At 40.0% G+C, this 10962-nt stretch overlaps 1 pseudogene; it reads left to right on the top strand.

Annotated features, from left to right (window-relative positions):
• The window catches only part of LOC120858074, an 11500-nt pseudogene extending 9733 nt beyond the window's left edge, over positions 1-1767 (top strand).
• The last annotated feature ends 9195 nt before the right edge of the window (positions 1768-10962 follow it).

Below are 10962 nucleotides of genomic sequence, written 5' to 3'. Positions count from 1 at the left end.
TTTTTCTAACTCCAAAACCGAGGCCATTATTCTTCTTGCATCAGGGTCAGGTAGATTTAATAGATAACAGTTGTAAAGTCCTTGGAGGTATTCAGGGAAAAGAGCTTGACACAGTCTATACAGGTTTACTGTTTGCTACTTCCCAACTGTCACCTCTTCTCTGTATTCATTACTTTTGTCTACTCTAAATATAATTGCTCACATCAATGAGCTGGTGAGTCAACTCACACATATCAAGTCTGCCAATAAAACTGAAGTCAAGTTCAATTTCTTTGGGGGAGAAATAATGAAGTTAGCACCATATTTCTGCTTGTTTCTTTAATGTAATTAGAGAGAATGTTTTCCTCAAACATTTTATTCTCTGAGAAGTTCTGCTTCTTCCAAGCACTTTAAAGTGCTTGATTTTGGATGCTGTGAAACATTACAGAAGTGCATTATCATTATATGTTGAAAAATACTGATTTAAAAACTGGCTTCCCTGGTGGCTCAGATGGTAAAGAAACTGCCTGCAATGTGGGAGGCCAGGGTTTGATCCCTGGGTTGGAAAGTTCCCCTGGGAAGGGAATGGCAACCTATTCCAGTATTCTTGCCTGGAAAGCCAGGCATGACTAAGTGACTAACACTTTTTTTTCTCTTAGAGACATATTCATTAGGTTATTCCCTTCTGCCCATGAATGCAGCTGAGTCAGCATTGCTGAAGTCTCCCCAGCTCTGCTGCCATCATCTCTAAGTCAGAGTCTCCCAAGGAACCCAAACAGGGGCAGAAGCTCTTGGAGGGGCGAGCTTCGATGCAACCAACGAGAGCCTAAGGAGCCATCTTGAGTAATGGGGAATGCTCACAGACTTGTGGTAATGAGGCATCCAAACACCAAGCATTCCAAGGCTTCCAGTTCGTCAAATATGCCACTGTGGAGGAGGTGGACACAGCCAAAATGTAAGGCCACACAAGGTGGATAAAGAGTCGTGGAACCCAAGAGAGCCATCTCAAAAAAAGATTCTCAAAGACCTGGTACCCATAACTGTGAAAAAGATTTTTGTTGGTGGCATTAAAAAGATACTGAAGAACTTCACTGAAGAGATTATTTTGAACAGTATGAGAAAATTGAAGTGACTGAAATTGTGACTGACCGAGGCAGTGGCAAAAAGCAAGGCTTTGCTTTTGTAACCTTTGATGACCATGACTCTATAGACAAGACTGTCATTCATAAATACCACACTGTGAAGGGCCACAAATGTGAAGTTAGAAAAGCCCTATGTAAGCAAGAGATGGCTAGTGCTTCGTCCAGCCAAAGAGGTGGAAGTGGTCCTGGAAACTTCGGTGGTGGTCGTGGAGATGGTTTTGGTGGGAATGACAACCTTGGTCATGGAGGAAACGTCAGTGATTGAAGTGGCTTTGGTGGAAACTGTGGAGAGGTGGATATGGTGGCAGTGAGATGGCTATAATGGATTTGGTAATAATGGAAGCAATTCTGGACAATGATTTTGGCAGTTACAACAATCAATCTTCAAATTTTGGTTCCATGAAAGGAGGAAACTTTGGAGGCAGAAGTTCTGACCCCTATGGTAGTGGAGGCCAATACTTTACCAAACCATGAAACCAAGGTGGCTATGGTGGTTCCAGCAGCAGTGGCAGTAGCTATTACAGTGGCAGAAGGTTTTAATTACTGCCAGGAAACAAAACTTAGCAGGAGAGGAGAGCCAGAGAAGTGACAGGCAAGCTACAGGCTAGAACAGATTTGTGAACTCAGCCAAGCACAGTGGTGGCAGGGTCTAACTGCTATAAAGAAGACATATTTTAGACAACACTCATGTGTATGGGCAAAAACTCCAGAACTACTGTACTTCTGACTAACTGTATCAGTTCAGTTCAGTTTAGTTCAGTTCAGTCCCTCAGTTGTGTCTGACTCTGCGACCCCACGAACCTCAGCATGCCAGGCCTCCCTGTCCATCACCAACTCCTGGAGTTCACTCAGACTCATGTCTATTGCGTTGGTGATGCTATCCAACTATCTCAGTCTCTGTCGTGCCCTTCTCCTACTGCCCTTAATCTTTCCCAGCATCAGGGTCTTTTCAAATGAGTCAGCTCTTTGCATCACGTGGTCAAAGTATTGGAGTTTCAGCTTCAACATCAGTCCTTCCAATGAACACCCAGGATTGATCTCCTTTATGATGGATCTCCTTGCAATTCAAGGGACTCTCAAGAGTCTTCTCCAATGCCACAGTTCAAAAGCATCAATTGTCCAGTGCTCAGCTTTCTTTATAGTCCAACTCTCACATCCATACATGACTACTGGAAAAACCATAGCCTTGACTAGATGGACCTTTGTTGGCAAAGTAATGTCTCTGCTTTTTAATATGCTGTCTAGGTTGGTCATAACTTTCCTTCCAAGGAGCAAGCATCTTTTAATTTCATGGCTGCAATCATTATCTGCAGTGATTTTGGAGCCCATAAAAATAAAGTTTGCCACTGTTTCCATTGTTTACCCATCTATTTGCCATGAAGTGATAGGACCAGGCACTATGATCTTAGTTTTCTGAATGTTGAGTTTTAAGCCAACTTTTTCACTCTCCTTTTTCACTTTCATCAGGAGGCTCTTTGGTTCATCTGCGTATCTGGGGTTATTGATATTTCCCACAGCAATCTTGATTAATAGGTTATTTTATTTGCTATGGTTTTTCCAGTGGTCATGTATGGGTGTGAGAGTTGGACTGTGAAGAAAGCTGAGTGCCAAAGAATTGATGCTTTTGAACTGTGGTGTTGGAGAAGACTCTTGAGACTCCCTTGGACTGCAAGGAGATCCAAACAATCTTGGGTGTTCATTGGAAGCACTGATGCTGAAGCTGAAACACCAATACTTTGGCCACCTCATGTGAAGAGCTGACTCATTGGAAAAGACTCTGATGCTGGGAAGGATTAGGGGCAGGAGAAGGGGACGACAGAGGATGAGATGGCTGGATGGCATCACTGACTCGATGGACGTGAGTCTGAGTGAACTCCGGGAGTTGGTGATGGACAGGGAGGCCTGGTGTGCTGCAATTCATGGGGTCGCAGAGTCGAACATGACTGAGCAATTGAACTGAACTGAACTGAACTTACTTTCTGTTCTGTGAAAAGTGCAAAGCATTTTAACAAAGGGTTTTAATGTAGTTTTTTTTTTTTTGCATCCGTGTTGTTGATTGCTAAATGTAATATAGTCTGATCATGACACTGAATAAATGTATCTTTTTTTTAATGTGATCTGTAAAGTTAGTCTACTCTGAAGACATTTTGGTAAACTATCCCAAAAGTGTGAAGTTGGGATTCCTTCAGGGTGATGCCAGGTTCTATTTGAAACTTATCTACAACCTGCTTTGGTGGAGAAGCTGTTGTCTTCAGAACTTTGGTGTAGTTGAACTGACAGCTACTGTATTGTGACCTGGAGTTCACTGTTAAAAGTGTCACAGATGAAAAGGCATGCAGTTTTATTTTTATTTTTTTGGTCATTAATGATTGTTGGCACATGCTATGCATTATATATAAATTGAATTACGGTACCAGATAAAGTTATAGATGGGAATGAGGCTTATGTATCATCCATTATCATGTGTAGTCAATAAAATATCTAATACCGCCTGAAAAAACTAGTTAATGCATTAGGGTGATCATCAAAATGGCTTAAATAATTTCTCTTGGATAAATATCCAGGAATGGAAGGTTTGAGACATATAGTAGGTACACATCTAACTTCATAAGAAGCTGCCAAACAGTTTTCCAGTGTGAGTGTGCCATTTATACATCCCCACTAGCTGTTCATGAGACTTCTGGTTATTAGAGAAAATGACACGGAAACTTTAAATGGTCAAATGATATAAATGGAGACGTACACATATATACACACACATACAGGTAGAATAAATTAAAAATTCAACTGTTTATATAATGTTATATACTATGTACTTGAGTAACTTTAAGCTCTTGAGTCATTCTAAGCATTTTTAGAATGACTTAATAATTCAACTGCTTATATAATGTTATATATTATGCACCTCAGTCACTATAAATATTTCATATTTATTTAAATATGAAATAAAATATTTAATACACCCATTTGGGGGTTATTAAATATTTTATTGATTACACATGATAATGGATGATACACAAGTTTCATTCCCTTAGCTACTCGGAGCAAAGAATATGGTGGTTTAGGTGAGTTGAGTAATAGTATACAGGAGAGGTAATGAGAACTTGAACAAAGAAAGCTGGGTTAGGAGTGATCAGAGAGAAAGAAATAGGATAATGTAGACATAAACTGGGCTTCCCAGGTGGTGCTAGTGGTAAAGAACCCACCTGTTAATGCAGGAGACATAGAGACACAGGTTCGATCTCTGGGTCAGGAAGATTCCCTGGAGGAGAACATGGCAACACACTCCAGTATTTTTGCCCAAAGAAACCCGATGGACAGAGGAGCCTGGCAGGCTACAGTCCGGAGAGTTGCAAAGAGTTGGACATGACTGAAGTGACTTAGCACCCATGCAGACATAAACTACAGGATGGAATTAATTTGATATGGGGATCAAGGAAGAGGAAAGAATTAACAGTGATTTGAGATTTGGGGCTAACTATTTCTGCTTTATTGACTATGCCAAAGCCTTTGACTGTGTGGATCACAAGAAACTGTGGGAAATTCTGAGAGGGATGCAAATACCAGACCACCTGACCTGCCTCTTGAGGAATCTGTAAGCAGGTCAGGAAGCAACAGTTAGAACTGGACATGGAACAACAGACTGGTTCCAAATAGGAAAAGGAGTACGTCAAGGCTGTATATTGTCTCCCTGCTTATTTAAATTATATGCAGAGTACATCGTGAGAAACATGATTGCTGGACTGGAAGAAACACAAGTTGGAATCAAGATTGCTGGGAGAAATATCAATAACCTCAATATGCAGATGACACCACCCTTATGGCAGAAAGTGAAGAGGAACTAAAAAGCCTCTTGATGAAAGTGAAAGAGGAGGGTGAAAAAGTTGGCTTAAAGCTCAACATTCAGAAAACGAAGATCATGGCATCTGGTCCCATCAGTTCATGGGAAATAGATGGAGAAACAGTGGAAATGGTGTCAGACTTTATTTTTGGAGGCTCCAAAATCACTGCAGATGGTGATTGCAGCCATGAAATTAAAAGACGCTTACTCCTTGGAAGAAAAGTTATGACCAACCTAGACAGCATATTCAAAAGCAGAGACATTACTTTGCCAACTAAGGTCCGTCTAGTCAAGGCTGTGGTTTTTCCTGTGGTCATGTATGGATGTGAGAGTTGGACTGTCAAGAAGGCTGAGTGCCGAACAATTGATGCTTTTGAACTGTGGTGTTGGAGAAGACTCTTGAGAGTCCCTTGGACTGCAAGGAGATCCAACCAGTCCATTCTGAAGGAGATCAGCCCTGGGATTTCTTTGGAAGGAATGATGCTGAAGCTGAAACTCCAGTACTTTGGCCACCTCATGCAAAGAGTTGACTCATTGGAAAAGACTGTGATGCTGGGAGGGATTCAGGGCAGGAGGAGAAGGGGACGACGGAGGATGAGATGGCTGGATGGCATCACTGACTCAATGGACGTGAGTCTGAGTGAACTCCGGGAGTTGATGATGGACAGAGAGGCCTGGCATGCTGCGATACATGGGGTCGCAAAGAGTCGGACATGACTGAGCGACTGAACTGAACTGAACTGACTGATAGTACCTGGAAAAGGTGTTTATAATGCAGAGATGTCAAGAGGAAATAATTATGGGGGGTGGGGAGGCAAGGGGAAGCACATGTATATTGTTCAGATATGTTATTTCATTGCTAGATGGCAGGTCTGGAATTAGAAGTGAATTCAGGATTAGAATGTAGATATAGGGAGTGACATGTGATAGCATTATAGTTGAAGAGGTGGGTAATTGTTGAGATGACAGAGGAAAAAATGTGATTTCTGAGCTCTAGGACAATACATAAAACAGCATTTATATTTATAAAATGGAAGGAAAATGGACCACAGCAAGAGTCATAAGAGAAAAAACAAATGAAAGAAAATTAGGATTGTGGGCTCCTTGGGAAGCTAAGGCTGGAGAGAAACCAATCAATTGGATGCTTTGGAAATCTATTTTAAATAAGTTTTGCAAAGTGACTTGATGGAAAACCACACAATTCATGAACTTCATGTTCAGAAAGATTTTTAAAAAGTTGTATTCAAAGAAACTGATTATCTCTAGGTGAACTGGGAAAATGGCCACTGAGCTTAGGTAATGAGTGCTCAGCATTGTGATCTGGAGTTATTTACAATTTAGCCATCTAGAAAGGGTTTCAAATAAACATGGATTACTGGCTGACTGAGACTGTGTAGTGAACCTTGGAAACACACACACACTCACACACACACACCCTATACCACACACAATGAGAAAAACTAAATCTTTCCTCAAAGTGAAAAGATAGCACCATATTATTAAAAGATTTTTTTTTTGGTTTATAGAATTTTAGTAATTTTAAACTGAAATCACAATTAAACCCATAGTCTTCAAGGTAGAAGTATCATCTAATAATAAAAATATTTGCTGACTCAGGCCTTGTCACCAGTAATGCACACTAGAGGATTGCCAGCAGCCTGCGTTTTGCCACAAGCTGTGTAGTCATCTCCGAGCAGATATTAATTTAAGATGTTAATGCTTATGTCATTAGATTTTCCTATTTACAGACTGTGACCCTGTTAATTTGCAGACCGTGATTATAATCGTTAAGTTTTATTAGTTCATTTTATGAACACATAGCTTCTTTGCTTTCCTTACTTGCTGGTACCTTTACAGGATGGTTTGACCAGTAGTTTTACCTAATCTTTAGAAAGATATCTCTGTTAAAAACAGCTAAACTGTGATAAACATATGGAACATATCTGAAAATGTTTCCCATATCAGAAGATTTTCAGATTAAATTTATTCCTGTCTCAGCTGCTTATCTTATTCACCCCAAAACACTATGACGTGTCCTGTGCCTGTCATTATGCTAGTCAGACATGTGCTGATTTCTAGATGTGTATGAAGATGAAGAAAGCGCTTTCTGTCCTTTGAGGTATTCATAGGGTAATAGTTTACAAAGTTACCTACCATAGCATTTCTTTTTTAAACTCCATTTCAAGACAGCTGTTCTGAACTGAGCATGTAGTTTGTCATATAAATAGGACATTTAAGGTGTTAATGCAACAAATCCACCACCGTTCTACATAACCCATGACATTTGCTGTTACTGAATCTAATATTTGTGTAAAATAATATGTATTTAAGGAAAATGCACTCAGAGAGGCCACTCAATGCCAAGAAGATCACTTCTCTGAAGTGATGGAAAACTTACCCTTCCTGCATTCTCAGTATCTTTTGAAAGACTGAGAGCTAAAACTGCAGCTCCAAATCTGGGAAGCTAATGGGTGACCCACTGGGCAAGTTTGGGCTGACCTGGGGCTCCTGGCAGGAATGTCACATGCAGGAGAGGTGTCTACTCCTAGAAAGACAGTTTTCTTTTGAAAGACCCAGGGATAGTTGGTTTGCTCTTTCCATTGCCTCCAAAAAAAGAGTCAAATATTGGCATGCCGATTTAGTATATGCCAACTTATACAGTATTTGATCTGTCAAGGAAACGTCCTTTTAGATTGACTGACCCTGCTAATTTTAGACAGCCTGTTCAGTCTCCTCAGATTCCAGGAACTCAGACTGCTTATTAAAACTCTCAGTTGGATATAAGGCCATAGATCTGTCAGCCTTTTGCTGAACCATTAAGCCATAGATACCACTTTTACTGAATAGGGTATAACTTCAGTTGTTGAGAAGGAGAATATTTGCAGTGGTACATATCACCATAGTAACTGGATTTTCAAGCAGGGCTGTTGAAATGGAACTTAAAAGTCACACAGAAACAGGTCTACCTTGCACTGGCTTCAAAAGCATCATGTCGGAGAGAGGCAGAGATTCATTCATAGATTATATGCCATTTGATCTATGATTGCTCAAAGGCATGGGGGAAAGAGATGAGCAATATGTATGTTCATATCAATATGCTGAAAAACTAAGACAAAATATGTATTCCTCCAATAAAGAGCTTCTACTCTCATAGCTTGAATTAATGCAAGCTTTATGAATACACAAAACTAACACTAGATTTGAGTCTTCCAACAATTTTAATTAGCATTCTGGAACTTATTCACCTTAAAACAGCAAATGTCTACTGTGTCCTCCCATGTACTATGTAGTCATCACTGGAGAGAAACTGTGCTTAATGCTATAGGAAAACTACAAAATATGTGTTATAGGAATTCAGGAGGAGAGTCAATATCAAATTTTAGAACTGAAAGGAAGTATAGATTGTAAGATTGTTAAATCTTAAGCATGACAGGGACTCAGAGGAGATCATTTGCAATATCTCTAATTTTCAAGGAAGGAAGCAAAGTTCCACAGTGACTAAGCGACTGATGGGGCGTCACACAGCTAGTTACACGTAGAACTAAGGCTAGAAGCTAACTAGTCTGATTTTGAATTAGGAGATTAAAAGAAATATGACAAATTAAAGATAGAGAGATTCTACATGAGTTGCTCACAATTAAAAAAAAAGAAAACGAAATGAATATGTATGAGACAACTAGAACATAATATATAATGCCAAGGTCTTAGAATTAAGAATGAAGGTGGTCTCATTGAATTTCTTTAAAAATTCCTTATTAAGTTTTAAGTTACATGGCTTCTAACAATATGGGTTATAGTTTATGAGATTGCATTTATTAAAGCTAAACAGTACAGAAAAGCATAGGGATGCTATTAAAGACATCCATGGACCTATTATTAAGAACAAAGCAAGTGGAGGTGAAGGAATTCCAGCTGAGCTATTTCAAATCCTAAAAGATGATGCTGTTAAAGTGTTACACTCAATATATCAGCAAATTTGGAAAACTCAGCAGTGGCCACAGGACTGGAAAAGGTCAGTTTTCATTCCAATACCAAAGAAAGGCCAAAGAATTTTCAGATTACCATACAATTGCACTCATTTCACATACTGGAAGATTATGCTCAAAATCCTTCAAGCTAGCCTTCAACAATATGTGAACTGAGAACTTCCAGATGTTCAAGCTGGATTTTGAAAAGACAGAGGAACCGGAGATCAAATTGCCAACATCTGGTTGGATCATAGAAAAAGCAAGGGAATTCCAGAAAAACATCTACTTCTGCTTCATTGACTACACTAAAGTCTTTAACTATGGATCCAACAAACTGAAAAATTCTTAAAGAGATGGGAATACCAGACCACCTTACTTGTCTTCTGAGAACCTGTATGAAGCAACAAGAAGCATAGAGCCGGACATGGAAAAACAGACTGGTTCAAAATTGGGAAAGTTCAGTTCAGTTCAGTTCAGTTCAGTCACTCAGTCATGTCTGACGCTTTGTGACCCCATGAATTGCAGCACGCCAGGCCTCCTTGTTCATCACCAACTCCCGGAGTTCACTCAAACTCATGTCCATCGAGGTGATGATGCAATCCAGCCATCTCATCCTCTGTCGTCCCCTTCCTCTCCTGCCCCCAACCCCTCCCAGCATCAGAATCTTTTCAAAATTGGGAAAGGAGTACATCAATTCTATATATTTTCACTCTGCTTATTTAACTTCTATGCAGAGTACATCCTTTGTAATGCAAAGCTGGATCAACCACAAGGTGGAATAAAGAAAGCTGGGGTAAATATCAACAACCTCGGATATGCAGATGATACCACTTCAATGGCAGAAAGTGAAGAAGAACTAAAGAGCCTGTTTATGAAGATGAAAGAGGTAAGTGAAAAAGCTGGCTTAAAACAACATTCAGGAAACTAAGATCATGGCATCCAGTCCCATCCCTTCATGGCAAATAGATGGAGGAAAAATTGAAACAGTGACAGATTTTAATTCCTTGGGCTCCAAAATCACTTCAGACAGTGACTGCAGCCACAAAATTAGGACACTTGCTCCTTGGAATAATATCTTTGATAAACCTATATGTGTATTAAAAAGCAGAGACATCACTTTGCTGACAAAGGTCCATTTAGTCAAAGCTATGGTTTTTCTACTAGTCATGTATGGATTTGAGAGTTGGATCAAACAGAGAGCTGAATGCCAAAGAATTGTTGCTTTCAAACTGTGGTGCGTGAAAAGACTCTTGAGAGTCCCTTGGACTGCAAGGAGATCAAAGTAGTCAATCCTAAAGGAAAATCAGTACGAAATATTCTTTGGAAGGACTGATGGTGAATGTGAAACTCCAATACTTTGGCCACCTAATGTCAAGAGCAAACTCATTGTAAAAGACCCTGATGCTGGGGAAGATTGAGGGCAAGTGGAGAAGGGGTCAACAGAGGATGAGATTGTTGGATGACATCACCAACTCAATGGACATGAGTTTAAGCAAACTAAGGGATATAGTGAGGGACAAGGAAGCTGGTATGCTGTAGTTCATGGGATTGCAAAGAGTCAGACAGGTTGTAGCAACTGAACAACAGCAACAAGTCTTTTTTTTCCTCCTTCTTTCTTGCTCTCTTGGAGTACTACGTTATAGATTCAGTTGATGGTCTTGCTTCTCATTCCCCATTTAATTTGCCACCCAGACCAACTCTCAGGAAATCACTATCATAAACACGTTTCTCAGTGAGTAGTTAGTAAACCCCTACTATGTGTCAGAGAGAATTCTAGGTGCTTGAAATGCATTGGCTAAAAAAAAAGGCTAACATTTCTGACTAATAATATTTTACTTCCCCCCCCCAACTGTGCTAGATCCTTATTACTGTGTGTGAGTGGGATATACTCTCTAGTTGTGGTGTGTAGGCTTATTATTGCTGTGGCTTCTCTTGTTGCAGAGCACTGTCTCTAGAGTGTTACCTCAGTAGTTGTGGTACATGGGCTTAGCTGCCCCATGACATGTGGGATCTTCCTCCACCAGGAAGGAAC

Source organism: Oryx dammah, unplaced genomic scaffold, assembly GCF_014754425.2.
Source record: "Oryx dammah isolate SB20612 unplaced genomic scaffold, SCBI_Odam_1.1 HiC_scaffold_29, whole genome shotgun sequence".
Lineage (NCBI taxonomy): Eukaryota > Metazoa > Chordata > Mammalia > Artiodactyla > Bovidae > Oryx > Oryx dammah.
Note: the sequence above shows the minus strand (reverse complement) of the source record. Positions and strands in the feature narration are given on the sequence as shown.